Source organism: Lucilia sericata, unplaced genomic scaffold (assembly GCF_015586225.1).
Source record: "Lucilia sericata isolate MDLA Ls3-8-SP2 unplaced genomic scaffold, ASM1558622v1 Contig000000F_arrow, whole genome shotgun sequence".
Classification (NCBI taxonomy): Eukaryota; Metazoa; Arthropoda; class Insecta; order Diptera; family Calliphoridae; genus Lucilia; species Lucilia sericata.
This window is the reverse complement of record NW_023994042.1, coordinates 742097-749242: the sequence shown is the minus strand read 5'-3', so window position 1 is coordinate 749242 and position 7146 is coordinate 742097.

Sequence of the window (7146 nt, the reverse complement as noted above, 5' to 3'; positions counted from 1 at the left end):
TAATTGTAATTGAAAATGTAGTCATTACCCTTCAAGCCTTGTAGGGACATAAGATTCGGTGCAACTGAATATAAACCATGTTTGATTTTCTTACGATTTCTATTTTCTCTTTCCTTCTCTTTCTCTTTTCGCAGTTTACTTAGATTGGTTATAAAAATTAACCCCATCCTTTGGAAGTCATTGTTTATTCATGTGAAAAGTTACTACAAGACCAACATTTGTAATTTTAGACAAATTTTTAGCGTTAAACTTTCTCATAGCTCATTTTCAGTGAAAATGGTTGCCACCAGTAAGTATGAGTGTTATTGTTGCAAAAATTTATGCAAATCGTCTGGAACAAGAAATAAAGGAAAAAATTGCAATGAAAACTTGTAATTGTTATATTTTTAAATAATTTCAATTCAAACTTCTTTTATATTCTTTTATTTTTTTACAAATTGTGATAAAAAACCAACAATTTTCAATTAAAAAGTTTTGATTTTTGATTATCTACTTTGTTTTTCTTTTTAGTTCTATATTCTTTGCTTAAAAGATTTTTATCTGACAAAAAAGTTTATTGGAAAATTGATATTTTTTTACTTATTTAGAGAAGATATGATTTTTCTCCCTTTAAAATGAAGCTTGTTCATTTGATTTTTTGATACATCAACAAAAATGATTTAACAACTACACAAATTTTATTAACTTGAATTCGTTATTAAATAAAAAGTCAAAATGTTTATTTAACTTTAATAAATTGTATGGAGTAAATAAATTATTTTAAATAAAATTGGTGTATTGTATGGCATACAATAAAAATGTCAATCAATGAGTGCAAATGACAAATTTAGTAAAATATATTAAAAAAAGAACATGAATGATTTTGCCAAGCAAAACCGATTATAAAACACTGCATTACTACCAAAATAAAATCGGACATATGTATTACAGCAAGGTTAAAAGGAGGAGTAGTGTAAACACCATTAATGTTTACCATTATTATGATATTTTTTAGAGCACTTAATGCTTCCCGACACACAAATTTCAAATATATCAGCAATTTAAAGAATATTACCAATAATTTTCGGAACAAAAGTAATTTTTTGGAAATTTCTCCTTTTATCTAAGAATTTGCCAAAAAGACCAAAAAAAGAAATCCATGAGATAATTACTAGTAAGTTATGGCCTAAATTACATGAATAACGAACGGCATATCTTCTGAAACAAAATCGTTCTCAACTAAGCCACATGATAGCTATCATAACCGGACACTGTAAGCATGGTATCCAAGCTAGACGATTTGGAATACCTTGTAATGGCTTCCATTGAAGTTGTTATAATAATAAGACCACCTCTTGTATAACTGTCTCGCATTAGAGGGGACAGAATAGTTTGAAAACTTGTAAGAGCTATTTGACGTCAGGCTAGATCGCCTTAACGCCTACATCAGTCATTGTAAACGACTTGGAAATAGCAGCTAATGATTCTACCACAGTAGTGTCTGAACGAGTCTTCGGACTTTCTTCATTTTATATAAATTTTACTCTTATTATAAATTCTTCTACAAATGATCTCTCTCTAAGGACGCTCATTTCCGCATATACCGTAATCGGTGCCAAAAACGAAATATGTATCATATATTTGCACCGAAAAAAAGTTCGTTTTTTCATCGGTGTATGCGGAAACGAACCTTTAGGAACCGTTGTTGTAGTATTTTTATACCCACCATCAAAATAGATTGGTTTTGTCATTCCGTTTGTAACACATCGATATTTGGGTTATAGACCCACAAAAGTATATATATTCTGGATCCTTAATAAATTTTAAGACGCTATAGCTATGTCTGTCCGTCTGTCTGTCTGTTGAAAGCACGATAGAGTACGAAAGCAACGAGCTAGAAGATTGAAATTTTCCACAAATATTCTCTATAGGTAAGGTTTGTTTAACATTGAAAATGGGCAATATCGGTTCACGTTTTCGGATAGCCACCATACAAGTGGACCGCCGAAAAACAGCTTTAACGGGCATATCTGTTTTAAAAGTACGAGTATAGCGATGAAATTCGACACAAATAAGTTCCATATGATCCAAAATCTCCCTACCAAATTTTATGAGGATCGGACCATAGTTAACCCTACCCCCCATATAAGGTCCCCTTGAAAAAATGACTTTAACGCTCATTACTGCCTTAATAAACTAGTATATCAATAAAATTTTACATAATTAAGTCACTTATGATTCAAAACCTCTCTACCAAATTTTATGTGAATCGGCCCATAATTAACCCTACTCCCCCTTATAAGGCCCCCTTCAAAAAATTACTTTAACGACCATTAGTGGCTTAAAAAAAAGAGTATAGAGATGAAATTCGACATAAGTAAGTTTCTTACGAGCCATATGATGCATGTGATTGACCCCCATAAAAGCTCCCCTCAGATAATAACTTTAAAGCTTAAAACTGGCTTAGAAATACGAGAAAAGCGATGAAATTCGACACACATATGTTTTATATGAGTTAAAATCTCTCTACCAAATGTATTGAGGATCGGTCCATAAGAAAATTACTTTAACGATCTTTGATGACTTAAAAATACGTGAACAATTATGAAATTTAATATAAGAAACATTTATAGGAATGTAAACGTTCCTACCGAATTTCATTCGGAAAGTGTCGGAAAGTGATATTCGTGATATTAATTTTAAAATTATTAAAAAATTTCATAATTTTCTTTAAATTTTCTTTTGAAACAGTGAAGAAGTATCTATCTAAACTCCTTTGGACAATTTTTGCTAGGACCAATAGGTGAAAAGTTACAGTCATTTAAAAAAAACCCTATATGACCGAAATGTCCAACTTTGTCTCTCTCTAACTCCGGCAGTCTGACCTACTCATCCAAATCGATTTTTTAAGTTGGTTCACATGACATAAAATTTCCCATATGTATTGATTTATGGGTCGTCATAAGATTTTAAGACGATTTCAAGACAGATACAATTAAAGCTAAAGGACAAAAAAGGTTTGTTTGGTATTGAAAATGGAGAATATGGGTCCACGTTTTATAAATTGAAATGACCTGCTGGATTACTGCTAAAATACTCATAAACATGTTAAATATACAACAATCGCAACATTTTAAGAAACTAGATTTATGGATCTAGATATTGTATTGCAAAGTATGGCGGACATCGGTTGATATTTGACCCTAGCCCCAATAAATCAGAAAACTGGTTATAAAATTTGACATAAATAACTTTTATAAGAACCAAAATATTTCTACGGAATTGACCCTAGCCTTCATATAAGACATGAATAGATTGGTTGATATAAATATCTTTTATAAGAACCAATATATTTCTAATAAATTTACCCTAACCTCCATATAAGATATAACTTGAAAGCTCATAGCTGGTTCAAAAATAGCTGTATAGCAATGAAATTCGAAATAATCAAGTCATATAGGATCCAAAATATGCCTATCAAATTTTTGGAGGATCAGTGGATTCTACCCCCATATATGACCATTTTAATATTTGACTATTACTTTATAGTGTTACAAGAATCAACAAGAGTTCATTTCTCAATAGGAATACAAATAAATATAAAATTGAATACATTTTTGTTTTAATTCATCCAAAATATTGAAAACGGGCAAAGAACAAAATCTATTGACTAAAAACACTTTCAGTCAATCATTTATGTTTTGTTCTTTCTTTTTTCGGATATTTATTCATTCGTGAATTTTATTAAATTTATTAAATTGTTTCACTTGGTTTAAATGTTTTTTTTTTTTTTTTGTTGTCATGAGTTTGCAATGAATTTTCGATTTTATGAGCATCAACTATCAGTTCAATAGGATACAAGTATAATTTTTTTTTATTATTCATTAAATTTTTTTAAACTCAAACAATTTCATTTAATGTTTTTTTTGCTTATCGGCCGGGTCGGTATGCATGTTTGAGCACACAAAGTTGTCAGTTGCAACAAAAAATTATATTCAAAATAAATATACTATTTTATATTGAATATGCAGTAAGAATTTAAGAAATTTTCTGACAATAGCAAGAAAGTCCAGGGGTCGTTTATCTTTTTTTTTATGCAAAAGGGACGATTTCAAATGGGAAAAAATATGTCGAAATAATTGAACATAAACATTACTTTCTAATTGAATGCCACAGATATTATGTTTTGAGTATATTTACTTTTGTTTTTGCATTTGTGTGCATTTTTCCAATCGATTATATAAAAAAAAAAATTAAATGTATAGAAATATGTAAGTAAAATATTTGAATGAACATTCCCATGCAGTGCAAATATCGATAAATTGTGGCTTCAATTGAGCGTCAATATCCTTTGTAGACAAGTGGTCAAGATATGAGTTTGTATGTAGTATATGTATGTTTACATTTAATTTAGTATGTATGTGTATTTATGAGAATTCATGTGTATTAGGAAGGCACTTAAAATTATGTACATATACTTCCTTAATGTTTTCCATAAAAAGCGTGTTTATTTTACGACACTAATGTGCATGGACGATTTTTAAATTTTATTAGAATATGCAGGAATAATTTGCAAAAATGCATGTAATTGTATTAAAATTTCATTCCATTTCTAAATCAGTAGCAGATCCTTAAAAAAATAATGAATGATCCTTCAAAAATAATGTGTCCTACCTTTGTAGTATTGAGGAAGTTAAGTAGAAATTTAGAATTTCAAACTTTTTTTGGATTTGTATTAAAGAAATTGGTTTAATCCTAAGTGTGAAGTTGCGTTCAGATTCGAAATTCATCGTCCAGAGTTTTTCAATCAGTGTTCCTGAGGGATGCAATATCAGGAATATCATTGCTCGTAATGTTTTTGGATGCAATTTTGAAGAAAGTCTGGCAATGATTATATACTATACCACTATAGTGGGGAGGGTATTATGCGTTGTGCTGATGTTTGTAACACTCAAAAATTTGGCTCTACACCTTCGGAAATACTTTCTGAGTCGATTAAGCTATGTCCTTGTGTGTGTCCATGTAAAATATGTGCGCACGCTACAGGTCGCAATTTTCGAGATAATTCGATGAAATTCGGCACATACTATTTTTTTCGAACCAAGAAAATCGGTCCATTATTTCGCCTAGCCCCCATAAGGTCATAATTATGTTAAATGTTATAGTATCTCTACAAAAATTATCATAACGTGGTTTTATATAAGTCTAAATTGTACATCGATTTTTGTAATGATCGGTCCATATTTGACCCTAGACCCCATACAAAGTCCCCTTCTGAAAGTCCATTCAGAATAAGTACAATCACACTGTTCTCGTACTTACTCATTCTGAGGAGGATTCTAGTCCACTCGTTGGGATCACCAACCAATTAACCATATGGTATTCGAACGGCTATGGATTGGAACACCCTAATATTTATTCATAGGTTATGTTAGAAATGCTTTTTATAAGTTGGCTATTTGGCTTATTGTAACTAATGCCAATCAACAGTAAGAGTTTCTTTAGGTACAATTTATGTGAATGTGTGTAAATTTGAATGCAGAAGAAAGAACTACATACATTTTACAAACAAAATAAATGCTCATATTCATGTTCAATGCTTGCATTCTACTTGCAAGCACTTTTGTAAGTATGTATGTAGTGAAGCATTAAAATATCATTTCAATTTCCTCAATGCATTTCCACTTCCCTTCTTTTTTCACTCCCTTCAATATGTTTATGAACTCATACAATACACTTATAGGTTATGTGGGTTAGTATCCTTGTATTTGTCAAGAATTTTTGGGTCCTGTCTTGTTTCTTCTCTTTGAAAGGAAAGCAAAATAGTTTAGCAAACATACTTACATATTTTATTTTACAATTGTTATTTTGAATATAAAGGAATCATCTTTTTTTTGTTCCTTGGTCGTTTTTTTTTTCTTATTTTAAATAGGATATTTTTGTTAAATAAATTGAAAGTAAATATTTGTCTTGCAAAATTTAGTTGGCAAAAAGAAATATGAACATTTATATTGTGTTTTTCTTAAAACAAATAGTCTATTTTCTTCAAATGACTGCAGAAAATAATCTTAAGCCATTTTTAATCTATTTGGAAGTTAGATTTTTAAAAATGAATTTGTTAAATGTAAATGTTTTTTTTTTGTATGCAGTTTCTTGTAAATGTCATTGTGAAATTGAACATAAATCTGTAGATATTTTTTATATATAATTCTTAACATGACAATTACAATTCTTTATGTAGATATTATAAATGTTTTTAATATTTTATTTAAATATTCAAATATTAAAAGAGTTTCTGAGTAAATTGGTTTTTAAAAGAGATTAAAATATTGATTCATTTCTGGTTTTTAATTCAGTTCAATAAGTAAGATTAGTTTACCTTTTTTAATCTGCCAGTTTTTATTATTATTTCATTGATTGAAAATAAATACTAGAATATTTTAGATACGAGAGAATCAATTTAGTTTTTATATCTATATCATTCTATATGGTTTAAGAAAGATGAAAATTCTCTAAAATATTGTCTGTTTTTGATCTCGCTATGTTCGTCTGTCTGTTGAAAATATAATTACAAGTAGATTGGGGCAATTTAATGTAAACAAGTTTTTTTATAAATCAAAATCTCTTTAGCAAATTTCTTTAGAATTGGTCCATAATTGTTCCTACTAGAAACAGAAAATCACTTTATTGTCACAAAATCATTTAAAACTCAAGTTGTTAAGAGAAATTCAACAACTACAAACTAATCTCTCTCTTGAATTCTGAAGAGATCGGTCCATAATGCTCTTCCGAAACCAACTCAATGTTATTTCCCAACAAAAACAGGGTAATGACTTATACTTACTCAACAACTTACTTTTCAATGACTACTACTTATCGTCTGCATTACTTAGAAGAAGTCTGGTAATGACTTACAAATAAGTACTTACTTTTTATACCCACCATGTGGTGGGTATATTGATTTTGGCATTCCGTTTGTAACACATCGAAATATTGGTTATAGACCCACAAAAGTATATATCTACATTCTGGGTCCTTATTAAATTCTAAATATTCTCTATAGGTAAGGTTTGTTTGGTATTGAAAATGGGCAATATCGGTCTACGTTTTCGGATAACAATTAGCTTTAACGGGCATATCTGTTTTTAAAGTAGCAGTATAGCGATT